The 23,974-nt window shown below is 47.5% G+C and overlaps 15 non-coding genes across 15 annotated transcripts; all 15 read right to left on the reverse strand.

Annotated features, from left to right (window-relative positions):
* Positions 1-940: 940 nt before the first annotated feature.
* trnal-aag (transfer RNA leucine (anticodon AAG)) lies at positions 941-1,022 on the reverse strand. Its single transcript has one exon. It is a non-coding gene; the product is annotated as a tRNA-Leu (tRNA).
* Positions 1,023-2,349: 1,327 nt separating this feature from the next.
* On the reverse strand, positions 2,350-2,431 carry trnal-aag (transfer RNA leucine (anticodon AAG)). Its single transcript has one exon. It is a non-coding gene; the product is annotated as a tRNA-Leu (tRNA).
* Positions 2,432-3,759: 1,328 nt separating this feature from the next.
* trnal-aag (transfer RNA leucine (anticodon AAG)) lies at positions 3,760-3,841 on the reverse strand. The gene has a single exon. It is a non-coding gene; the product is annotated as a tRNA-Leu (tRNA).
* Positions 3,842-5,169: 1,328 nt separating this feature from the next.
* Positions 5,170-5,251, reverse strand: trnal-aag (transfer RNA leucine (anticodon AAG)). Its single transcript has one exon. It is a non-coding gene; the product is annotated as a tRNA-Leu (tRNA).
* Positions 5,252-6,579: 1,328 nt separating this feature from the next.
* On the reverse strand, positions 6,580-6,661 carry trnal-aag (transfer RNA leucine (anticodon AAG)). The gene has a single exon. It is a non-coding gene; the product is annotated as a tRNA-Leu (tRNA).
* Positions 6,662-7,989: 1,328 nt separating this feature from the next.
* On the reverse strand, positions 7,990-8,071 carry trnal-aag (transfer RNA leucine (anticodon AAG)). The gene has a single exon. It is a non-coding gene; the product is annotated as a tRNA-Leu (tRNA).
* A 2,568-nt stretch (positions 8,072-10,639) lies between these two features.
* On the reverse strand, positions 10,640-10,721 carry trnal-aag (transfer RNA leucine (anticodon AAG)). Its single transcript has one exon. It is a non-coding gene; the product is annotated as a tRNA-Leu (tRNA).
* Positions 10,722-12,049: 1,328 nt separating this feature from the next.
* Positions 12,050-12,131, reverse strand: trnal-aag (transfer RNA leucine (anticodon AAG)). The gene has a single exon. It is a non-coding gene; the product is annotated as a tRNA-Leu (tRNA).
* A 1,328-nt stretch (positions 12,132-13,459) lies between these two features.
* trnal-aag (transfer RNA leucine (anticodon AAG)) lies at positions 13,460-13,541 on the reverse strand. Its single transcript has one exon. It is a non-coding gene; the product is annotated as a tRNA-Leu (tRNA).
* A 1,328-nt stretch (positions 13,542-14,869) lies between these two features.
* Positions 14,870-14,951, reverse strand: trnal-aag (transfer RNA leucine (anticodon AAG)). The gene has a single exon. It is a non-coding gene; the product is annotated as a tRNA-Leu (tRNA).
* Positions 14,952-16,279: 1,328 nt separating this feature from the next.
* On the reverse strand, positions 16,280-16,361 carry trnal-aag (transfer RNA leucine (anticodon AAG)). Its single transcript has one exon. It is a non-coding gene; the product is annotated as a tRNA-Leu (tRNA).
* Positions 16,362-17,689: 1,328 nt separating this feature from the next.
* Positions 17,690-17,771, reverse strand: trnal-aag (transfer RNA leucine (anticodon AAG)). Its single transcript has one exon. It is a non-coding gene; the product is annotated as a tRNA-Leu (tRNA).
* Positions 17,772-19,099: 1,328 nt separating this feature from the next.
* On the reverse strand, positions 19,100-19,181 carry trnal-aag (transfer RNA leucine (anticodon AAG)). The gene has a single exon. It is a non-coding gene; the product is annotated as a tRNA-Leu (tRNA).
* A 2,568-nt stretch (positions 19,182-21,749) lies between these two features.
* Positions 21,750-21,831, reverse strand: trnal-aag (transfer RNA leucine (anticodon AAG)). Its single transcript has one exon. It is a non-coding gene; the product is annotated as a tRNA-Leu (tRNA).
* A 1,328-nt stretch (positions 21,832-23,159) lies between these two features.
* On the reverse strand, positions 23,160-23,241 carry trnaf-aaa (transfer RNA phenylalanine (anticodon AAA)). The gene has a single exon. It is a non-coding gene; the product is annotated as a tRNA-Phe (tRNA).
* Positions 23,242-23,974: the final 733 nt, after the last annotated feature.

Consider the following 23,974-nt stretch of genomic DNA (forward strand, 5'->3'; position numbering starts at 1 on the left):
TCAGACCATTATCGAGTACAAGCAGGGCCTCCCGGCCTCAATTAAACCACTGATGGCAGCGGTATGATTCCAACCAACGGCACCATAGAGACTGGAGCCTAAATACAGTACATTAGACCACTTGGCCACGCTACCCTGGTGGGAGTCCCTTTTGTTCGTCTTTGGGCTTTATACCATCCAGAAATAGAAGCGACGGCCTCCACAAACCTTATTCAGTAAACATGTCCAATGCGGCCAAGGAAAGCTCTTTATTCGGCCATGGCAGCAAAAAGTGTCTCCCGAAATGGAGCCCCTGGCAGCGGTGGGATTCAAAACCACGCCCCTAAAGAGACTGGGGAAAAACAGAAAGAACCTCTTGGCCACGCTACCAGATAATGCCCTTTACCCCAGGCACTATTCCACCAACTTTTTCCTTGTCGAGCTTCGCCACAAGATAACGTCTTGAATTTCTCCAAGGTTGAGGCTTCCTTCTTGAAGGGTTATGCAGTACTACCCCTGGAGGACCCCTTCCTGGAGAGTGCATGTCCTTCTCTTATAAAACACACCTGAATGCACTAATGAAGGCCCTTAGGGCTGTTCTGAAAATGGCAGATAGCTGAGCATTAGCCGTTATACTCAAAAAAGTAAAAAATCCAAACATTTTTTCACCAAAAACTTTCAACGAGTGACATTGGCTGTTACCATCCTTTATGATACTTATTACTTTTCACTATTTCAAATTATATTCAAGTACTTTTTCCTGTTTTGAAGTAACTTCACTATAATTGTAAATTATTGGTGTCCCTACTTCAACTGGGTGCCTCTTTTAGAAAGGAGCAGAGGCTGGGACAGGCCTCCAGCGCTGACTTGGCTAAAAAGCAAGGAAAGCAAAAGCAGCTCAATCCGGATGTTCACACAGCATCACTTTGCAAAGCCACAGCAGTCTTCCAAAAGGCTTTCCTGGCAGCGGTGGGATTCGAACCCACGCCCCCGAAGAGACTGGAGCCTTAATCCAGCGCCTTAGACCGCTCGGCCACGCTACCTTGTTTGCCTGCGTTTCACGGGTCACTTGGACCAGTGGAAAGGCCGCCCCGAGCTGACTTTGATGAAAAGCTGCAGTCTAATCCTGTTTGCGTAAAACAAACCTGATCCCTTGCAGGTTAGGGCTTGCGGCTATGTCCCTGTCACAACAAGTCTGAGATAAGTTTGAAAGAACAGATCAGCACAAGATTGACTCAAATCGTCTTCAACGAAACCACAAGAAGTCAGTAAACCACAGAGGAAGTGCAGTGCCCCAGGAGCAGGACTGAGACAGCATGCCTTATCAAACAGGCGATCGGATGTGGGAGAGGATGAGGCTTCTTGTTTGACTCTCATGTTCCTGAAGGGCCTGACTGCTGCCAGGGAAAGTGTGTTCTCTCGCAATATTTTCAGACCATTATCGAGTACAAGCAGGGCCTCCCGGCCTCAATTAAACCACTGATGGCAGCGGTATGATTCCAACCAACGGCACCATAGAGACTGGAGCCTAAATACAGTACATTAGACCACTTGGCCACGCTACCCTGGTGGGAGTCCCTTTTGTTCGTCTTTGGGCTTTATACCATCCAGAAATAGAAGCGACGGCCTCCACAAACCTTATTCAGTAAACATGTCCAATGCGGCCAAGGAAAGCTCTTTATTCGGCCATGGCAGCAAAAAGTGTCTCCCGAAATGGAGCCCCTGGCAGCGGTGGGATTCAAAACCACGCCCCTAAAGAGACTGGGGAAAAACAGAAAGAACCTCTTGGCCACGCTACCAGATAATGCCCTTTACCCCAGGCACTATTCCACCAACTTTTTCCTTGTCGAGCTTCGCCACAAGATAACGTCTTGAATTTCTCCAAGGTTGAGGCTTCCTTCTTGAAGGGTTATGCAGTACTACCCCTGGAGGACCCCTTCCTGGAGAGTGCATGTCCTTCTCTTATAAAACACACCTGAATGCACTAATGAAGGCCCTTAGGGCTGTTCTGAAAATGGCAGATAGCTGAGCATTAGCCGTTATACTCAAAAAAGTAAAAAATCCAAACATTTTTTCACCAAAAACTTTCAACGAGTGACATTGGCTGTTACCATCCTTTATGATACTTATTACTTTTCACTATTTCAAATTATATTCAAGTACTTTTTCCTGTTTTGAAGTAACTTCACTATAATTGTAAATTATTGGTGTCCCTACTTCAACTGGGTGCCTCTTTTAGAAAGGAGCAGAGGCTGGGACAGGCCTCCAGCGCTGACTTGGCTAAAAAGCAAGGAAAGCAAAAGCAGCTCAATCCGGATGTTCACACAGCATCACTTTGCAAAGCCACAGCAGTCTTCCAAAAGGCTTTCCTGGCAGCGGTGGGATTCGAACCCACGCCCCCGAAGAGACTGGAGCCTTAATCCAGCGCCTTAGACCGCTCGGCCACGCTACCTTGTTTGCCTGCGTTTCACGGGTCACTTGGACCAGTGGAAAGGCCGCCCCGAGCTGACTTTGATGAAAAGCTGCAGTCTAATCCTGTTTGCGTAAAACAAACCTGATCCCTTGCAGGTTAGGGCTTGCGGCTATGTCCCTGTCACAACAAGTCTGAGATAAGTTTGAAAGAACAGATCAGCACAAGATTGACTCAAATCGTCTTCAACGAAACCACAAGAAGTCAGTAAACCACAGAGGAAGTGCAGTGCCCCAGGAGCAGGACTGAGACAGCATGCCTTATCAAACAGGCGATCGGATGTGGGAGAGGATGAGGCTTCTTGTTTGACTCTCATGTTCCTGAAGGGCCTGACTGCTGCCAGGGAAAGTGTGTTCTCTCGCAATATTTTCAGACCATTATCGAGTACAAGCAGGGCCTCCCGGCCTCAATTAAACCACTGATGGCAGCGGTATGATTCCAACCAACGGCACCATAGAGACTGGAGCCTAAATACAGTACATTAGACCACTTGGCCACGCTACCCTGGTGGGAGTCCCTTTTGTTCGTCTTTGGGCTTTATACCATCCAGAAATAGAAGCGACGGCCTCCACAAACCTTATTCAGTAAACATGTCCAATGCGGCCAAGGAAAGCTCTTTATTCGGCCATGGCAGCAAAAAGTGTCTCCCGAAATGGAGCCCCTGGCAGCGGTGGGATTCAAAACCACGCCCCTAAAGAGACTGGGGAAAAACAGAAAGAACCTCTTGGCCACGCTACCAGATAATGCCCTTTACCCCAGGCACTATTCCACCAACTTTTTCCTTGTCGAGCTTCGCCACAAGATAACGTCTTGAATTTCTCCAAGGTTGAGGCTTCCTTCTTGAAGGGTTATGCAGTACTACCCCTGGAGGACCCCTTCCTGGAGAGTGCATGTCCTTCTCTTATAAAACACACCTGAATGCACTAATGAAGGCCCTTAGGGCTGTTCTGAAAATGGCAGATAGCTGAGCATTAGCCGTTATACTCAAAAAAGTAAAAAATCCAAACATTTTTTCACCAAAAACTTTCAACGAGTGACATTGGCTGTTACCATCCTTTATGATACTTATTACTTTTCACTATTTCAAATTATATTCAAGTACTTTTTCCTGTTTTGAAGTAACTTCACTATAATTGTAAATTATTGGTGTCCCTACTTCAACTGGGTGCCTCTTTTAGAAAGGAGCAGAGGCTGGGACAGGCCTCCAGCGCTGACTTGGCTAAAAAGCAAGGAAAGCAAAAGCAGCTCAAATTCGGATGTTCACACAGCATCACTTTGCAAAGCCACAGCAGTCTTCCGAAAGGCTTTCCTGGCAGCGGTGGGATTCGAAACCACGCCCCCGAAGAGACTGGAGCCTTAATCCAGCGCCTTAGACCGCTCGGCCACGCTACCTTGCTTGCCTGCGTTTCACGGGTCACTTGGACCAGTGGAAAGGCCGCCCCGAGCTGACTTTGATGAAAAGCTGCAGTCTAATCCTGTTTGCGTAAAACAAACCTGATCCCTTGCAGGTTAGGGCTTGCGGCTATGTCCCTGTCACAACAAGTCTGAGATAAGTTTGAAAGAACAGATCAGCACAAGATTGACTCAAATCGTCTTCAACGAAACCACAAGAAGTCAGTAAACCACAGAGGAAGTGCAGTGCCCCAGGAGCAGGACTGAGACAGCATGCCTTATCAAACAGGCGATCGGATGTGGGAGAGGATGAGGCTTCTTGTTTGACTCTCATGTTCCTGAAGGGCCTGACTGCTGCCAGGGAAAGTGTGTTCTCTCGCAATATTTTCAGACCATTATCGAGTACAAGCAGGGCCTCCCGGCCTCAATTAAACCACTGATGGCAGCGGTATGATTCCAACCAACGGCACCATAGAGACTGGAGCCTAAATACAGTACATTAGACCACTTGGCCACGCTACCCTGGTGGGAGTCCCTTTTGTTCGTCTTTGGGCTTTATACCATCCAGAAATAGAAGCGACGGCCTCCACAAACCTTATTCAGTAAACATGTCCAATGCGGCCAAGGAAAGCTCTTTATTCGGCCATGGCAGCAAAAAGTGTCTCCCGAAATGGAGCCCCTGGCAGCGGTGGGATTCAAAACCACGCCCCTAAAGAGACTGGGGAAAAACAGAAAGAACCTCTTGGCCACGCTACCAGATAATGCCCTTTACCCCAGGCACTATTCCACCAACTTTTTCCTTGTCGAGCTTCGCCACAAGATAACGTCTTGAATTTCTCCAAGGTTGAGGCTTCCTTCTTGAAGGGTTATGCAGTACTACCCCTGGAGGACCCCTTCCTGGAGAGTGCATGTCCTTCTCTTATAAAACACACCTGAATGCACTAATGAAGGCCCTTAGGGCTGTTCTGAAAATGGCAGATAGCTGAGCATTAGCCGTTATACTCAAAAAAGTAAAAAATCCAAACATTTTTTCACCAAAAACTTTCAACGAGTGACATTGGCTGTTACCATCCTTTATGATACTTATTACTTTTCACTATTTCAAATTATATTCAAGTACTTTTTCCTGTTTTGAAGTAACTTCACTATAATTGTAAATTATTGGTGTCCCTACTTCAACTGGGTGCCTCTTTTAGAAAGGAGCAGAGGCTGGGACAGGCCTCCAGCGCTGACTTGGCTAAAAAGCAAGGAAAGCAAAAGCAGCTCAAATTCGGATGTTCACACAGCATCACTTTGCAAAGCCACAGCAGTCTTCCGAAAGGCTTTCCTGGCAGCGGTGGGATTCGAACCCACGCCCCCGAAGAGACTGGAGCCTTAATCCAGCGCCTTAGACCGCTCGGCCACGCTACCTTGTTTGCCTGCGTTTCACGGGTCACTTCGACCAGTGGAAAGGCCGCCCCGAGCTGACTTTGATGAAAAGCTGCAGTCTAATCCTGTTTGCGTAAAACAAACCTGATCCCTTGCAGGTTAGGGCTTGCGGCTATGTCCCTGTCACAACAAGTCTGAGATAAGTTTGAAAGAACAGATCAGCACAAGATTGACTCAAATCGTCTTCAACGAAACCACAAGAAGTCAGTAAACCACAGAGGAAGTGCAGTGCCCCAGGAGCAGGACTGAGACAGCATGCCTTATCAAACAGGCGATCGGATGTGGGAGAGGATGAGGCTTCTTGTTTGACTCTCATGTTCCTGAAGGGCCTGACTGCTGCCAGGGAAAGTGTGTTCTCTCGCAATATTTTCAGACCATTATCGAGTACAAGCAGGGCCTCCCGGCCTCAATTAAACCACTGATGGCAGCGGTATGATTCCAACCAACGGCACCATAGAGACTGGAGCCTAAATACAGTACATTAGACCACTTGGCCACGCTACCCTGGTGGGAGTCCCTTTTGTTCGTCTTTGGGCTTTATACCATCCAGAAATAGAAGCGACGGCCTCCACAAACCTTATTCAGTAAACATGTCCAATGCGGCCAAGGAAAGCTCTTTATTCGGCCATGGCAGCAAAAAGTGTCTCCCGAAATGGAGCCCCTGGCAGCGGTGGGATTCAAAACCACGCCCCTAAAGAGACTGGGGAAAAACAGAAAGAACCTCTTGGCCACGCTACCAGATAATGCCCTTTACCCCAGGCACTATTCCACCAACTTTTTCCTTGTCGAGCTTCGCCACAAGATAACGTCTTGAATTTCTCCAAGGTTGAGGCATCCTTCTTGAAGGGTTATGCAGTACTACCCCTGGAGGACCCCTTCCTGGAGAGTGCATGTCCTTCTCTTATAAAACACACCTGAATGCACTAATGAAGGCCCTTAGGGCTGTTCTGAAAATGGCAGATAGCTGAGCATTAGCCGTTATACTCAAAAAAGTAAAAAATCCAAACATTTTTTCACCAAAAACTTTCAACGAGTGACATTGGCTGTTACCATCCTTTATGATACTTATTACTTTTCACTATTTCAAATTATATTCAAGTACTTTTTCCTGTTTTGAAGTAACTTCACTATAATTGTAAATTATTGGTGTCCCTACTTCAACTGGGTGCCTCTTTTAGAAAGGAGCAGAGGCTGGGACAGGCCTCCAGCGCTGACTTGGCTAAAAAGCAAGGAAAGCAAAAGCAGCTCAAATTCGGATGTTCACACAGCATCACTTTGCAAAGCCACAGCAGTCTTCCGAAAGGCTTTCCTGGCAGCGGTGGGATTCGAACCCACGCCCCCGAAGAGACTGGAGCCTTAATCCAGCGCCTTAGACCGCTCGGCCACGCTACCTTGTTTGCCTGCGTTTCACGGGTCACTTCGACCAGTCGAAAGGCCGCCCCGAGCTGACTTTGATGAAAAGCTGCAGTCTAATCCTGTTTGCGTAAAACAAACCTGATCCCTTGCAGGTTAGGGCTTGCGGCTATGTCCCTGTCACAACAAGTCTGAGATAAGTTTGAAAGAACAGATCAGCACAAGATTGACTCAAATCGTCTTCAACGAAACCACAAGAAGTCAGTAAACCACAGAGGAAGTGCAGTGCCCCAGGAGCAGGACTGAGACAGCATGCCTTATCAAACAGGCGATCGGATGTGGGAGAGGATGAGGCTTCTTGTTTGACTCTCATGTTCCTGAAGGGCCTGACTGCTGCCAGGGAAAGTGTGTTCTCTCGCAATATTTTCAGACCATTATCGAGTACAAGCAGGGCCTCCCGGCCTCAATTAAACCACTGATGGCAGCGGTATGATTCCAACCAACGGCACCATAGAGACTGGAGCCTAAATACAGTACATTAGACCACTTGGCCACGCTACCCTGGTGGGAGTCCCTTTTGTTCGTCTTTGGGCTTTATACCATCCAGAAATAGAAGCGACGGCCTCCACAAACCTTATTCAGTAAACATGTCCAATGCGGCCAAGGAAAGCTCTTTATTCGGCCATGGCAGCAAAAAGTGTCTCCCGAAATGGAGCCCCTGGCAGCGGTGGGATTCAAAACCACGCCCCTAAAGAGACTGGGGAAAAACAGAAAGAACCTCTTGGCCACGCTACCAGATAATGCCCTTTACCCCAGGCACTATTCCACCAACTTTTTCCTTGTCGAGCTTCGCCACAAGATAACGTCTTGAATTTCTCCAAGGTTGAGGCTTCCTTCTTGAAGGGTTATGCAGTACTACCCCTGGAGGACCCCTTCCTGGAGAGTGCATGTCCTTCTCTTATAAAACACACCTGAATGCACTAATGAAGGCCCTTAGGGCTGTTCTGAACATGGCAGATAGCTGAGCATTAGCCGTTATACTCAATAAAGTAAAAAATCCAAACATTTTTTCACCAAAAACTTTCAACGAGTGACAATGGCTGTTACCATCCTTTATGATACTTATTACTTTTCACTATTTCAAATTATATTCAAGTACTTTTTCCTGTTTTGAAGTAACTTCACTATAATTGTAAATTATTGGTGTCCCTACTTCAACTGGGTGCCCCTTTTAGAAAGGAGCAGAGGCTGGGACAGGCCTCCAGCGCTGACTTGGCTAAAAAGCAAGGAAAGCAAAAGCAGCTCAAATTCGGATGTTCACACAGCATCACTTTGCAAAGCCACAGCAGTCTTCCGAAAGGCTTTCCTGGCAGCGGTGGGATTCGAACCCACGCCCCCGAAGAGACTGGAGCCTTAATCCAGCGCCTTAGACCGCTCGGCCACGCTACCTTGTTTGCCTGCGTTTCACGGGTCACTTCGACCAGTGGAAAGGCCGCCCCGAGCTGACTTTGATGAAAAGCTGCAGTCTAATCCTGTTTGCGTAAAACAAACCTGATCCCTTGCAGGTTAGGGCTTGCGGCTATGTCCCTGTCACAACAAGTCTGAGATAAGTTTGAAAGAACAGATCAGCACAAGATTGACTCAAATCGTCTTCAACGAAACCACAAGAAGTCAGTAAACCACAGAGGAAGTGCAGTGCCCCAGGAGCAGGACTGAGACAGCATGCCTTATCAAACAGGCGATCGGATGTGGGAGAGGATGAAGCTTCTTGTTTGACTCTCATGTTCCTGAAGGGCCTGACTGCTGCCAGGGAAAGTGTGTTCTCTCGCAATATTTTCAGACCATTATCGAGTACAAGCAGGGCCTCCCGGCCTCAATTAAACCACTGATGGCAGCGGTATGATTCCAACCAACGGCACCATAGAGACTGGAGCCTAAATACAGTACATTAGACCACTTGGCCACGCTACCCTGGTGGGAGTCCCTTTTGTTCGTCTTTGGGCTTTATACCATCCAGAAATAGAAGCGACGGCCTCCACAAACCTTATTCAGTAAACATGTCCAATGCGGCCAAGGAAAGCTCTTTATTCGGCCATGGCAGCAAAAAGTGTCTCCCGAAATGGAGCCCCTGGCAGCGGTGGGATTCAAAACCACGCCCCTAAAGAGACTGGGGAAAAACAGAAAGAACCTCTTGGCCACGCTACCAGATAATGCCCTTTACCCCAGGCACTATTCCACCAACTTTTTCCTTGTCGAGCTTCGCCACAAGATAACGTCTTGAATTTCTCCAAGGTTGAGGCTTCCTTCTTGAAGGGTTATGCAGTACTACCCCTGGAGGACCCCTTCCTGGAGAGTGCATGTCCTTCTCTTATAAAACACACCTGAATGCACTAATGAAGGCCCTTAGGGCTGTTCTGAACATGGCAGATAGCTGAGCATTAGCCGTTATACTCAATAAAGTAAAAAATCCAAACATTTTTTCACCAAAAACTTTCAACGAGTGACATTGGCTGTTACCATCCTTTATGATACTTATTACTTTTCACTATTTCAAATTATATTCAAGTACTTTTTCCTGTTTTGAAGTAACTTCACTATAATTGTAAATTATTGGTGTCCCTACTTCAACTGGGTGCCTCTTTTAGAAAGGAGCAGAGGCTGGGACAGGCCTCCAGCGCTGACTTGGCTAAAAAGCAAGGAAAGCAAAAGCAGCTCAATTCGGATGTTCACACAGCATCAATTTGCAAAGCCACAGCAGTCTTCCGAAAGGCTTTCCTGGCAGCGGTGGGATTCGAACTATGTCAGGTTAGGGCTTGCGGCTATGTCCCTGTCACAACAAGTCTGAGATAAGTTTGAAAGAACAGATCAGCACAAGATTGACTCAAATCGTCTTCAACGAAACCACAAGAAGTCAGTAAACCACAGAGGAAGTGCAGTGCTCCAGGAGCAGGACTGAGACAGCATGCCTTATCAAACAGGCGATCGGATGTGGGAGAGGATGAGGCTTCTTGTTTGACTCTCATGTTCCTGAAGGGCCTGACTGCTGCCATTGAAAGTGTGTTCTCTCGCAATATTTTCAGACCATTATCGAGTACAAGCAGGGCCTCCCGGCCTCAATTAAACCACTGATGGCAGCGGTATGATTCCAACCAACGGCACCATAGAGACTGGAGCCTAAATACAGTACATTAGACCACTTGGCCACGCTACCCTGGTGGGAGTCCCTTTTGTTCGTCTTTGGGCTTTATACCATCCAGAAATAGAAGCGACGGCCTCCACAAACCTTATTCAGTAAACATGTCCAATGCGGCCAAGGAAAGCTCTTTATTCGGCCATGGCAGCAAAAAGTGTCTCCCGAAATGGAGCCCCTGGCAGCGGTGGGATTCAAAACCACGCCCCTAAAGAGACTGGGGAAAAACAGAAAGAACCTCTTGGCCACGCTACCAGATAATGCCCTTTACCCCAGGCACTATTCCACCAACTTTTTCCTTGTCGAGCTTCGCCACAAGATAACGTCTTGAATTTCTCCAAGGTTGAGGCTTCCTTCTTGAAGGGTTATGCAGTACTACCCCTGGAGGACCCCTTCCTGGAGAGTGCATGTCCTTCTCTTATAAAACACACCTGAATGCACTAATGAAGGCCCTTAGGGCTGTTCTGAAAATGGCAGATAGCTGAGCATTAGCCGTTATACTCAAAAAAGTAAAAAATCCAAACATTTTTTCACCAAAAACTTTCAACGAGTGACATTGGCTGTTACCATCCTTTATGATACTTATTACTTTTCACTATTTCAAATTATATTCAAGTACTTTTTCCTGTTTTGAAGTAACTTCACTATAATTGTAAATTATTGGTGTCCCTACTTCAACTGGGTGCCTCTTTTAGAAAGGAGCAGAGGCTGGGACAGGCCTCCAGCGCTGACTTGGCTAAAAAGCAAGGAAAGCAAAAGCAGCTCAAATTCGGATGTTCACACAGCATCACTTTGCAAAGCCACAGCAGTCTTCCGAAAGGCTTTCCTGGCAGCGGTGGGATTCGAACCCACGCCCCCGAAGAGACTGGAGCCTTAATCCAGCGCCTTAGACCGCTCGGCCACGCTACCTTGTTTGCCTGCGTTTCACGGGTCACTTCGACCAGTGGAAAGGCCGCCCCGAGCTGACTTTGATGAAAAGCTGCAGTCTAATCCTGTTTGCGTAAAACAAACCTGATCCCTTGCAGGTTAGGGCTTGCGGCTATGTCCCTGTCACAACAAGTCTGAGATAAGTTTGAAAGAACAGATCAGCACAAGATTGACTCAAATCGTCTTCAACGAAACCACAAGAAGTCAGTAAACCACAGAGGAAGTGCAGTGCCCCAGGAGCAGGACTGAGACAGCATGCCTTATCAAACAGGCGATCGGATGTGGGAGAGGATGAGGCTTCTTGTTTGACTCTCATGTTCCTGAAGGGCCTGACTGCTGCCAGGGAAAGTGTGTTCTCTCGCAATATTTTCAGACCATTATCGAGTACAAGCAGGGCCTCCCGGCCTCAATTAAACCACTGATGGCAGCGGTATGATTCCAACCAACGGCACCATAGAGACTGGAGCCTAAATACAGTACATTAGACCACTTGGCCACGCTACCCTGGTGGGAGTCCCTTTTGTTCGTCTTTGGGCTTTATACCATCCAGAAATAGAAGCGACGGCCTCCACAAACCTTATTCAGTAAACATGTCCAATGCGGCCAAGGAAAGCTCTTTATTCGGCCATGGCAGCAAAAAGTGTCTCCCGAAATGGAGCCCCTGGCAGCGGTGGGATTCAAAACCACGCCCCTAAAGAGACTGGGGAAAAACAGAAAGAACCTCTTGGCCACGCTACCAGATAATGCCCTTTACCCCAGGCACTATTCCACCAACTTTTTCCTTGTCGAGCTTCGCCACAAGATAACGTCTTGAATTTCTCCAAGGTTGAGGCTTCCTTCTTGAAGGGTTATGCAGTACTACCCCTGGAGGACCCCTTCCTGGAGAGTGCATGTCCTTCTCTTATAAAACACACCTGAATGCACTAATGAAGGCCCTTAGGGCTGTTCTGAAAATGGCAGATAGCTGAGCATTAGCCGTTATACTCAAAAAAGTAAAAAATCCAAACATTTTTTCACCAAAAACTTTCAACGAGTGACATTGGCTGTTACCATCCTTTATGATACTTATTACTTTTCACTATTTCAAATTATATTCAAGTACTTTTTCCTGTTTTGAAGTAACTTCACTATAATTGTAAATTATTGGTGTCCCTACTTCAACTGGGTGCCTCTTTTAGAAAGGAGCAGAGGCTGGGACAGGCCTCCAGCGCTGACTTGGCTAAAAAGCAAGGAAAGCAAAAGCAGCTCAAATTCGGATGTTCACACAGCATCACTTTGCAAAGCCACAGCAGTCTTCCGAAAGGCTTTCCTGGCAGCGGAGGGATTCGAACCCACGCCCCCGAAGAGACTGGAGCCTTAATCCAGCGCCTTAGACCGCTCGGCCACGCTACCTTGTTTGCCTGCGTTTCACGGGTCACTTCGACCAGTGGAAAGGCCGCCCCGAGCTGACTTTGATGAAAAGCTGCAGTCTAATCCTGTTTGCGTAAAACAAACCTGATCCCTTGCAGGTTAGGGCTTGCGGCTATGTCCCTGTCACAACAAGTCTGAGATAAGTTTGAAAGAACAGATCAGCACAAGATTGACTCAAATCGTCTTCAACGAAACCACAAGAAGTCAGTAAACCACAGAGGAAGTGCAGTGCCCCAGGAGCAGGACTGAGACAGCATGCCTTATCAAACAGGCGATCGGATGTGGGAGAGGATGAGGCTTCTTGTTTGACTCTCATGTTCCTGAAGGGCCTGACTGCTGCCAGGGAAAGTGTGTTCTCTCGCAATATTTTCAGACCATTATCGAGTACAAGCAGGGCCTCCCGGCCTCAATTAAACCACTGATGGCAGCGGTATGATTCCAACCAACGGCACCATAGAGACTGGAGCCTAAATACAGTACATTAGACCACTTGGCCACGCTACCCTGGTGGGAGTCCCTTTTGTTCGTCTTTGGGCTTTATACCATCCAGAAATAGAAGCGACGGCCTCCACAAACCTTATTCAGTAAACATGTCCAATGCAGCCAAGGAAAGCTCTTTATTCGGCCATGGCAGCAAAAAGTGTCTCCCGAAATGGAGCCCCTGGCAGCGGTGGGATTCAAAACCACGCCCCTAAAGAGACTGGGGAAAAACAGAAAGAACCTCTTGGCCACGCTACCAGATAATGCCCTTTACCCCAGGCACTATTCCACCAACTTTTTCCTTGTCGAGCTTCGCCACAAGATAACGTCTTGAATTTCTCCAAGGTTGAGGCTTCCTTCTTGAAGGGTTATGCAGTACTACCCCTGGAGGACCCCTTCCTGGAGAGTGCATGTCCTTCTCTTATAAAACACACCTGAATGCACTAATGAAGGCCCTTAGGGCTGTTCTGAAAATGGCAGATAGCTGAGCATTAGCCGTTATACTCAAAAAAGTAAAAAATCCAAACATTTTTTCACCAAAAACTTTCAACGAGTGACATTGGCTGTTACCATCCTTTATGATACTTATTACTTTTCACTATTTCAAATTATATTCAAGTACTTTTTCCTGTTTTGAAGTAACTTCACTATAATTGTAAATTATTGGTGTCCCTACTTCAACTGGGTGCCTCTTTTAGAAAGGAGCAGAGGCTGGGACAGGCCTCCAGCGCTGACTTGGCTAAAAAGCAAGGAAAGCAAAAGCAGCTCAAATTCGGATGTTCACACAGCATCACTTTGCAAAGCCACAGCAGTCTTCCGAAAGGCTTTCCTGGCAGCGGAGGGATTCGAACCCACGCCCCCGAAGAGACTGGAGCCTTAATCCAGCGCCTTAGACCGCTCGGCCACGCTACCTTGTTTGCCTGCGTTTCACGGGTCACTTCGACCAGTGGAAAGGCCGCCCCGAGCTGACTTTGATGAAAAGCTGCAGTCTAATCCTGTTTGCGTAAAACAAACCTGATCCCTTGCAGGTTAGGGCTTGCGGCTATGTCCCTGTCACAACAAGTCTGAGATAAGTTTGAAAGAACAGATCAGCACAAGATTGACTCAAATCGTCTTCAACGAAACCACAAGAAGTCAGTAAACCACAGAGGAAGTGCAGTGCCCCAGGAGCAGGACTGAGACAGCATGCCTTATCAAACAGGCGATCGGATGTGGGAGAGGATGAGGCTTCTTGTTTGACTCTCATGTTCCTGAAGGGCCTGACTGCTGCCAGGGAAAGTGTGTTCTCTCGCAATATTTTCAGACCATTATCGAGTACAAGCAGGGCCTCCCGGCCTCAATTAAACCACTGATGGCAGCGGTATGATTCCAACCAACGGCACCATAGAGACTGGAGCCTAAATACAGTACATTAGACCACTTGGCCACGCTACCCTGGTGGGAGTCCCTTTTGTTCGTCTTTGGGCTTTATACCATCCAGAAATAGAAGCGACGGCCTCCACAAACCTTATTCAGTAAACATGTCCAATGCAGCCAAGGAAAGCTCTTTATTCGGCCATGGCAGCAAAAAGTGTCTCCCGAAATGGAGCCCCTGGCAGCGGTGGGATTCAAAACCACGCCCCTAAAGAGACTGGGGAAAAACAGAAAGAACCTCTTGGCCACGCTACCAGATAATGCCCTTTACCCCAGGCACTATTCCACCAACTTTTTCCTTGTCGAGCTTCGCCACAAGATAACGTCTTGAATTTCTCCAAGGTTGAGGCTTCCTTCTTGAAGGGTTATGCAGTACTACCCCTGGAGGACCCCTTCCTGGAGAGTGCATGTCCTTCTCTTATAAAACACACCTGAATGCACTAATGAAGGCCCTTAGGGCTGTTCTGAAAATGGCAGATAGCTGAGCATTAGCCGTTATACTCAAAAAAGTAAAAAATCCAAACATTTTTTCACCAAAAACTTTCAACGAGTGACATTGGCTGTTACCATCCTTTATGATACTTATTACTTTTCACTATTTCAAATTATATTCAAGTACTTTTTCCTGTTTTGAAGTAACTTCACTATAATTGTAAATTATTGGTGTCCCTACTTCAACTGGGTGCCTCTTTTAGAAAGGAGCAGAGGCTGGGACAGGCCTCCAGCGCTGACTTGGCTAAAAAGCAAGGAAAGCAAAAGCAGCTCAAATTCGGATGTTCACACAGCATCACTTTGCAAAGCCACAGCAGTCTTCCGAAAGGCTTTCCTGGCAGCGGTGGGATTCGAACCCACGCCCCCGAAGAGACTGGAGCCTTAATCCAGCGCCTTAGACCGCTCGGCCACGCTACCTTGTTTGCCTGCGTTTCACGGGTCACTTCGACCAGTGGAAAGGCCGCCCCGAGCTGACTTTGATGAAAAGCTGCAGTCTAATCCTGTTTGCGTAAAACAAACCTGATCCCTTGCAGGTTAGGGCTTGCGGCTATGTCCCTGTCACAACAAGTCTGAGATAAGTTTGAAAGAACAGATCAGCACAAGATTGACTCAAATCGTCTTCAACGAAACCACAAGAAGTCAGTAAACCACAGAGGAAGTGCAGTGCCCCAGGAGCAGGACTGAGACAGCATGCCTTATCAAACAGGCGATCGGATGTGGGAGAGGATGAGGCTTCTTGTTTGACTCTCATGTTCCTGAAGGGCCTGACTGCTGCCAGGGAAAGTGTGTTCTCTCGCAATATTTTCAGACCATTATCGAGTACAAGCAGGGCCTCCCGGCCTCAATTAAACCACTGATGGCAGCGGTATGATTCCAACCAACGGCACCATAGAGACTGGAGCCTAAATACAGTACATTAGACCACTTGGCCACGCTACCCTGGTGGGAGTCCCTTTTGTTCGTCTTTGGGCTTTATACCATCCAGAAATAGAAGCGACGGCCTCCACAAACCTTATTCAGTAAACATGTCCAATGCGGCCAAGGAAAGCTCTTTATTCGGCCATGGCAGCAAAAAGTGTCTCCCGAAATGGAGCCCCTGGCAGCGGTGGGATTCAAAACCACGCCCCTAAAGAGACTGGGGAAAAACAGAAAGAACCTCTTGGCCACGCTACCAGATAATGCCCTTTACCCCAGGCACTATTCCACCAACTTTTTCCTTGTCGAGCTTCGCCACAAGATAACGTCTTGAATTTCTCCAAGGTTGAGGCTTCCTTCTTGAAGGGTTATGCAGTACTACCCCTGGAGGACCCCTTCCTGGAGAGTGCATGTCCTTCTCTTATAAAACACACCTGAATGCACTAATGAAGGCCCTTAGGGCTGTTCTGAACATGGCAGATAGCTGAGCATTAGCCGTTATACTCAATAAAGTAAAAAATCCAAACATTTTTTCACCAAAAACTTTCAACGAGTGACAATGGCTGTTACCATCCTTTATGATACTTATTACTTTTCACTATTTCAAATTATATTCAAGTACTTTTTCCTGTTTTGAAGTAACTTCACTATAATTGTAAATTATTGGTGTCCCTACTTCAACTGGGTGCCTCTTTTAGAAAGGAGCAGAGGCTGGGACAGGCCTCCAGCGCTGACTTGGCTAAAAAGCAAGGAAAGCAAAAGCAGCTCAAATTCGGATGTTCACACAGCATCACTTTGCAAAGCCACAGCAGTCTTCCGAAAGGCTTTCCTGGCAGCGGTGGGATTCGAACCCACGCCCCCGAAGAGACTGGAGCCTTAATCCAGCGCCTTAGACCGCTCGGCCACGCTACCTTGTTTGCCTGCGTTTCACGGGTCACTTCGACCAGTGGAAAGGCCGCCCCGAGCTGACTTTGATGAAAAGCTGCAGTCTAATCCTGTTTGCGTAAAACAAACCTGATCCCTTGCAGGTTAGGGCTTGCGGCTATGTCCCTGTCACAACAAGTCTGAGATAAGTTTGAAAGAACAGATCAGCACAAGATTGACTCAAATCGTCTTCAACGAAACCACAAGAAGTCAGTAAACCACAGAGGAAGTGCAGTGCCCCAGGAGCAGGACTGAGACAGCATGCCTTATCAAACAGGCGATCGGATGTGGGAGAGGATGAGGCTTCTTGTTTGACTCTCATGTTCCTGAAGGGCCTGACTGCTGCCAGGGAAAGTGTGTTCTCTCGCAATATTTTCAGACCATTATCGAGTACAAGCAGGGCCTCCCGGCCTCAATTAAACCACTGATGGCAGCGGTATGATTCCAACCAACGGCACCATAGAGACTGGAGCCTAAATACAGTACATTAGACCACTTGGCCACGCTACCCTGGTGGGAGTCCCTTTTGTTCGTCTTTGGGCTTTATACCATCCAGAAATAGAAGCGACGGCCTCCACAAACCTTATTCAGTAAACATGTCCAATGCGGCCAAGGAAAGCTCTTTATTCGGCCATGGCAGCAAAAAGTGTCTCCCGAAATGGAGCCCCTGGCAGCGGTGGGATTCAAAACCACGCCCCTAAAGAGACTGGGGAAAAACAGAAAGAACCTCTTGGCCACGCTACCAGATAATGCCCTTTACCCCAGGCACTATTCCACCAACTTTTTCCTTGTCGAGCTTCGCCACAAGATAACGTCTTGAATTTCTCCAAGGTTGAGGCTTCCTTCTTGAAGGGTTATGCAGTACTACCCCTGGAGGACCCCTTCCTGGAGAGTGCATGTCCTTCTCTTATAAAACACACCTGAATGCACTAATGAAGGCCCTTAGGGCTGTTCTGAAAATGGCAGATAGCTGAGCATTAGCCGTTATACTCAAAAAAGTAAAAAATCCAAACATTTTTTCACCAAAAACTTTCAACGAGTGACATTGGCTGTTACCATCCTTTATGATACTTATTACTTTTCACTATTTCAAATTATATTCAAGTACTTTTTCCTGTTTTGAAGTAACTTCACTATAATTGTAAATTATTGGTGTCCCTACTTCAACTGGGTGCCTCTTTTAGAAAGGAGCAGAGGCTGGGACAGGCCTCCAGCGCTGACTTGGCTAAAAAGCAAGGAAAGCAAAAGCAGCTCAAATTCGGATGTTCACACAGCATCACTTTGCAAAGCCACAGCAGTCTTCCGAAAGGCTTTCCTGGCAGCGGTGGGATTCGAACCCACGCCCCCGAAGAGACTGGAGCCTTAATCCAGCACCTTAGACCGCTCGGCCACGCTACCTTGTTTGCCTGCGTTTCACGGGTCACTTCGACCAGTGGAAAGGCCGCCCCGAGCTGACTTTGATGAAAAGCTGCAGTCTAATCCTGTTTGCGTAAAACAAACCTGATCCCTTGCAGGTTAGGGCTTGCGGCTATGTCCCTGTCACAACAAGTCTGAGATAAGTTTGAAAGAACAGATCAGCACAAGATTGACTCAAATCGTCTTCAACGAAACCACAAGAAGTCAGTAAACCACAGAGGAAGTGCAGTGCCCCAGGAGCAGGACTGAGACAGCATGCCTTATCAAACAGGCGATCGGATGTGGGAGAGGATGAGGCTTCTTGTTTGACTCTCATGTTCCTGAAGGGCCTGACTGCTGCCAGGGAAAGTGTGTTCTCTCACAATATTTTCAGACCATTATCGAGTACAAGCAGGGCCTCCCGGCCTCAATTAAACCACTGATGGCAGCGGTATGATTCCAACCAACGGCACCATAGAGACTGGAGCCTAAATACAGTACATTAGACCACTTGGCCACGCTACCCTGGTGGGAGTCCCTTTTGTTCGTCTTTGGGCTTTATACCATCCAGAAATAGAAGCGACGGCCTCCACAAACCTTATTCAGTAAACATGTCCAATGCGGCCAAGGAAAGCTCTTTATTCGGCCATGGCAGCAAAAAGTGTCTCCCGAAATGGAGCCCCTGGCAGCGGTGGGATTCAAAACCACGCCCCTAAAGAGACTGGGGAAAAACAGAAAGAACCTCTTGGCCACGCTACCAGATAATGCCCTTTACCCCAGGCACTATTCCACCAACTTTTTCCTTGTCGAGCTTCGCCACAAGATAACGTCTTGAATTTCTCCAAGGTTGAGGCTTCCTTCTTGAAGGGTTATGCAGTACTACCCCTGGAGGACCCCTTCCTGGAGAGTGCATGTCCTTCTCTTATAAAACACACCTGAATGCACTAATGAAGGCCCTTAGGGCTGTTCTGAACATGGCAGATAGCTGAGCATTAGCCGTTATACTCAATAAAGTAAAAAATCCAAACATTTTTTCACCAAAAACTTTCAACGAGTGACAATGGCTGTTACCATCCTTTATGATACTTATTACTTTTCACTATTTCAAATTATATTCAAGTACTTTTTCCTGTTTTGAAGTAACTTCACTATAATTGTAAATTATTGGTGTCCCTACTTCAACTGGGTGCCTCTTTTAGAAAGGAGCAGAGGCTGGGACAGGCCTCCAGCGCTGACTTGGCTAAAAAGCAAGGAAAGCAAAAGCAGCTCAAATTCGGATGTTCACACAGCATCACTTTGCAAAGCCACAGCAGTCTTCCGAAAGGCTTTCCTGGCAGCGGTGGGATTCGAACCCACGCCCCCGAAGAGACTGGAGCCTTAATCCAGCGCCTTAGACCGCTCGGCCACGCTACCTTGTTTGCCTGCGTTTCACGGGTCACTTCGACCAGTGGAAAGGCCGCCCCGAGCTGACTTTGATGAAAAGCTGCAGTCTAATCCTGTTTGCGTAAAACAAACCTGATCCCTTGCAGGTTAGGGCTTGCGGCTATGTCCCTGTCACAACAAGTCTGAGATAAGTTTGAAAGAACAGATCAGCACAAGATTGACTCAAATCGTCTTCAACGAAACCACAAGAAGTCAGTAAACCACAGAGGAAGTGCAGTGCCCCAGGAGCAGGACTGAGACAGCATGCCTTATCAAACAGGCGATCGGATGTGGGAGAGGATGAGGCTTCTTGTTTGACTCTCATGTTCCTGAAGGGCCTGACTGCTGCCAGGGAAAGTGTGTTCTCTCGCAATATTTTCAGACCATTATCGAGTACAAGCAGGGCCTCCCGGCCTCAATTAAACCACTGATGGCAGCGGTATGATTCCAACCAACGGCACCATAGAGACTGGAGCCTAAATACAGTACATTAGACCACTTGGCCACGCTACCCTGGTGGGAGTCCCTTTTGTTCGTCTTTGGGCTTTATACCATCCAGAAATAGAAGCGACGGCCTCCACAAACCTTATTCAGTAAACATGTCCAATGCGGCCAAGGAAAGCTCTTTATTCGGCCATGGCAGCAAAAAGTGTCTCCCGAAATGGAGCCCCTGGCAGCGGTGGGATTCAAAACCACGCCCCTAAAGAGACTGGGGAAAAACAGAAAGAACCTCTTGGCCACGCTACCAGATAATGCCCTTTACCCCAGGCACTATTCCACCAACTTTTTCCTTGTCGAGCTTCGCCACAAGATAACGTCTTGAATTTCTCCAAGGTTGAGGCTTCCTTCTTGAAGGGTTATGCAGTACTACCCCTGGAGGACCCCTTCCTGGAGAGTGCATGTCCTTCTCTTATAAAACACACCTGAATGCACTAATGAAGGCCCTTAGGGCTGTTCTGAACATGGCAGATAGCTGAGCATTAGCCGTTATACTCAATAAAGTAAAAAATCCAAACATTTTTTCACCAAAAACTTTCAACGAGTGACATTGGCTGTTACCATCCTTTATGATACTTATTACTTTTCACTATTTCAAATTATATTCAAGTACTTTTTCCTGTTTTGAAGTAACTTCACTATAATTGTAAATTATTGGTGTCCCTACTTCAACTGGGTGCCTCTTTTAGAAAGGAGCAGAGGCTGGGACAGGCCTCCAGCGCTGACTTGGCTAAAAAGCAAGGAAAGCAAAAGCAGCTCAATTCGGATGTTCACACAGCATCAATTTGCAAAGCCACAGCAGTCTTCCGAAAGGCTTTCCTGGCAGCGGTGGGATTCGAACTATGTCAGGTTAGGGCTTGCGGCTATGTCCCTGTCACAACAAGTCTGAGATAAGTTTGAAAGAACAGATCAGCACAAGATTGACTCAAATCGTCTTCAACGAAACCACAAGAAGTCAGTAAACCACAGAGGAAGTGCAGTGCTCCAGGAGCAGGACTGAGACAGCATGCCTTATCAAACAGGCGATCGGATGTGGGAGAGGATGAGGCTTCTTGTTTGACTCTCATGTTCCTGAAGGGCCTGACTGCTGCCAGGGAAAGTGTGTTCTCTCGCAATATTTTCAGACTATTATCGAGTACAAGCAGGGCCTCCCGGCCTCAATTAAACCACTGATGGCAGCGGTATGATTCCAACCAACGGCACCATAGAGACTGGAGCCTAAATACAGTACATTAGACCACTTGGCCACGCTACCCTGGTGGGAGTCCCTTTTGTTCGTCTTTGGGCTTTATACCATCCAGAAATAGAAGCGACGGCCTCCACAAACCTTATTCAGTAAACATGTCCAATGCGGCCAAGGAAAGCTCTTTATTCGGCCATGGCAGCAAAAAGTGTCTCCCGAAATGGAGCCCCTGGCAGCGGTGGGATTCAAAACCACGCCCCTAAAGAGACTGGGGAAAAACAGAAAGAACCTCTTGGCCACGCTACCAGATAATGCCCTTTACCCCAGGCACTATTCCACCAACTTTTTCCTTGTCGAGCTTCGCCACAAGATAACGTCTTGAATTTCTCCAAGGTTGAGGCTTCCTTCTTGAAGGGTTATGCAGTACTACCCCTGGAGGACCCCTTCCTGGAGAGTGCATGTCCTTCTCTTATAAAACACACCTGAATGCACTAATGAAGGCCCTTAGGGCTGTTCTGAAAATGGCAGATAGCTGAGCATTAGCCGTTATACTCAAAAAAGTAAAAAATCCAAACATTTTTTCACCAAAAACTTTCAACGAGTGACATTGGCTGTTACCATCCTTTATGATACTTATTACTTTTCACTATTTCAAATTATATTCAAGTACTTTTTCCTGTTTTGAAGTAACTTCACTATAATTGTAAATTATTGGTGTCCCTACTTCAACTGGGTGCCTCTTTTAGAAAGGAGCAGAGGCTGGGACAGGCCTCCAGCGCTGACTTGGCTAAAAAGCAAGGAAAGCAAAAGCAGCTCAAATTCGGATGTTCACACAGCATCACTTTGCAAAGCCACAGCAGTCTTCCGAAAGGCTTTCCTGGCAGCGGTGGGATTCGAACCCACGCCCCCGAAGAGACTGGAGCCTTAATCCAGCACCTTAGACCGCTCGGCCACGCTACCTTGTTTGCCTGCGTTTCACGGGTCACTTCGACCAGTGGAAAGGCCGCCCCGAGCTGACTTTGATGAAAAGCTGCAGTCTAATCCTGTTTGCGTAAAACAAACCTGATCCCTTGCAGGTTAGGGCTTGCGGCTATGTCCCTGTCACAACAAGTCTGAGATAAGTTTGAAAGAACAGATCAGCACAAGATTGACTCAAATCGTCTTCAACGAAACCACAAGAAGTCAGTAAACCACAGAGGAAGTGCAGTGCCCCAGGAGCAGGACTGAGACAGCATGCCTTATCAAACAGGCGATCGGATGTGGGAGAGGATGAGGCTTCTTGTTTGACTCTCATGTTCCTGAAGGGCCTGACTGCTGCCAGGGAAAGTGTGTTCTCTCGCAATATTTTCAGACCATTATCGAGTACAAGCAGGGCCTCCCGGCCTCAATTAAACCACTGATGGCAGCGGTATGATTCCAACCAACGGCACCATAGAGACTGGAGCCTAAATACAGTACATTAGACCACTTGGCCACGCTACCCTGGTGGGAGTCCCTTTTGTTCGTCTTTGGGCTTTATACCATCCAGAAATAGAAGCGACGGCCTCCACAAACCTTATTCAGTAAACATGTCCAATGCGGCCAAGGAAAGCTCTTTATTCGGCCATGGCAGCAAAAAGTGTCTCCCGAAATGGAGCCCCTGGCAGCGGTGGGATTCAAAACCACGCCCCTAAAGAGACTGGGGAAAAACAGAAAGAACCTCTTGGCCACGCTACCAGATAATGCCCTTTACCCCAGGCACTATTCCACCAACTTTTTCCTTGTCGAGCTTCGCCACAAGATAACGTCTTGAATTTCTCCAAGGTTGAGGCTTCCTTCTTGAAGGGTTATGCAGTACTACCCCTGGAGGACCCCTTCCTGGAGAGTGCATGTCCTTCTCTTATAAAACACACCTGAATGCACTAATGAAGGCCCTTAGGGCTGTTCTGAACATGGCAGATAGCTGAGCATTAGCCGTTATACTCAATAAAGTAAAAAATCCAAACATTTTTTCACCAAAAACTTTCAACGAGTGACAATGGCTGTTACCATCCTTTATGATACTTATTACTTTTCACTATTTCAAATTATATTCAAGTACTTTTTCCTGTTTTGAAGTAACTTCACTATAATTGTAAATTATTGGTGTCCCTACTTCAACTGGGTGCCTCTTTTAGAAAGGAGCAGAGGCTGGGACAGGCCTCCAGCGCTGACTTGGCTAAAAAGCAAGGAAAGCAAAAGCAGCTCAAATTCGGATGTTCACACAGCATCACTTTGCAAAGCCACAGCAGTCTTCCGAAAGGCTTTCCTGGCAGCGGTGGGATTCGAACCCACGCCCCCGAAGAGACTGGAGCTTTAATCCAGCGCCTTAGACCGCTCGGCCACGCTACCTTGTTTGCCTGCGTTTCACGGGTCACTTCGACCAGTGGAAAGGCCGCCCCGAGCTGACTTTGATGAAAAGCTGCAGTCTAATCCTGTTTGCGTAAAACAAACCTGATCCCTTGCAGGTTAGGGCTTGCGGCTATGTCCCTGTCACAACAAGTCTGAGATAAGTTTGAAAGAACAGATCAGCACAAGATTGACTCAAATCGTCTTCAACGAAACCACAAGAAGTCAGTAAACCACAGAGGAAGTGCAGTGCCCCAGGAGCAGGACTGAGACAGCATGCCTTATCAAACAGGCGATCGGATGTGGGAGAGGATGAGGCTTCTTGTTTGACTCTCATGTTCCTGAAGGGCCTGACTGCTGCCAGGGAAAGTGTGTTCTCTCGCAATATTTTCAGACCATTATCGAGTACAAGCAGGGCCTCCCGGCCACAATTAAACCACTGATGGCAGCGGTATGATTCCAACCAACGGCACCATAGAGACTGGAGCCTAAATACAGTACATTAGACCACTTGGCCACGCTACCCTGGTGGGAGTCCCTTTTGTTCGTCTTTGGGCTTTATACCATCCAGAAATAGAAGCGACGGCCTCCACAAACCTTATTCAGTAAACATGTCCAATGCGGCCAAGGAAAGCTCTTTATTCGGCCATGGCAGCAAAAAGTGTCTCCCGAAATGGAGCCCCTGGCAGCGGTGGGATTCAAAACCACGCCCCTAAAGAGACTGGGGAAAAACAGA

The sequence above is a fragment of the Carassius gibelio genome, chromosome A4, assembly GCF_023724105.1.
Source record: "Carassius gibelio isolate Cgi1373 ecotype wild population from Czech Republic chromosome A4, carGib1.2-hapl.c, whole genome shotgun sequence".
NCBI classification, from domain to species: Eukaryota; Metazoa; Chordata; class Actinopteri; order Cypriniformes; family Cyprinidae; genus Carassius; species Carassius gibelio.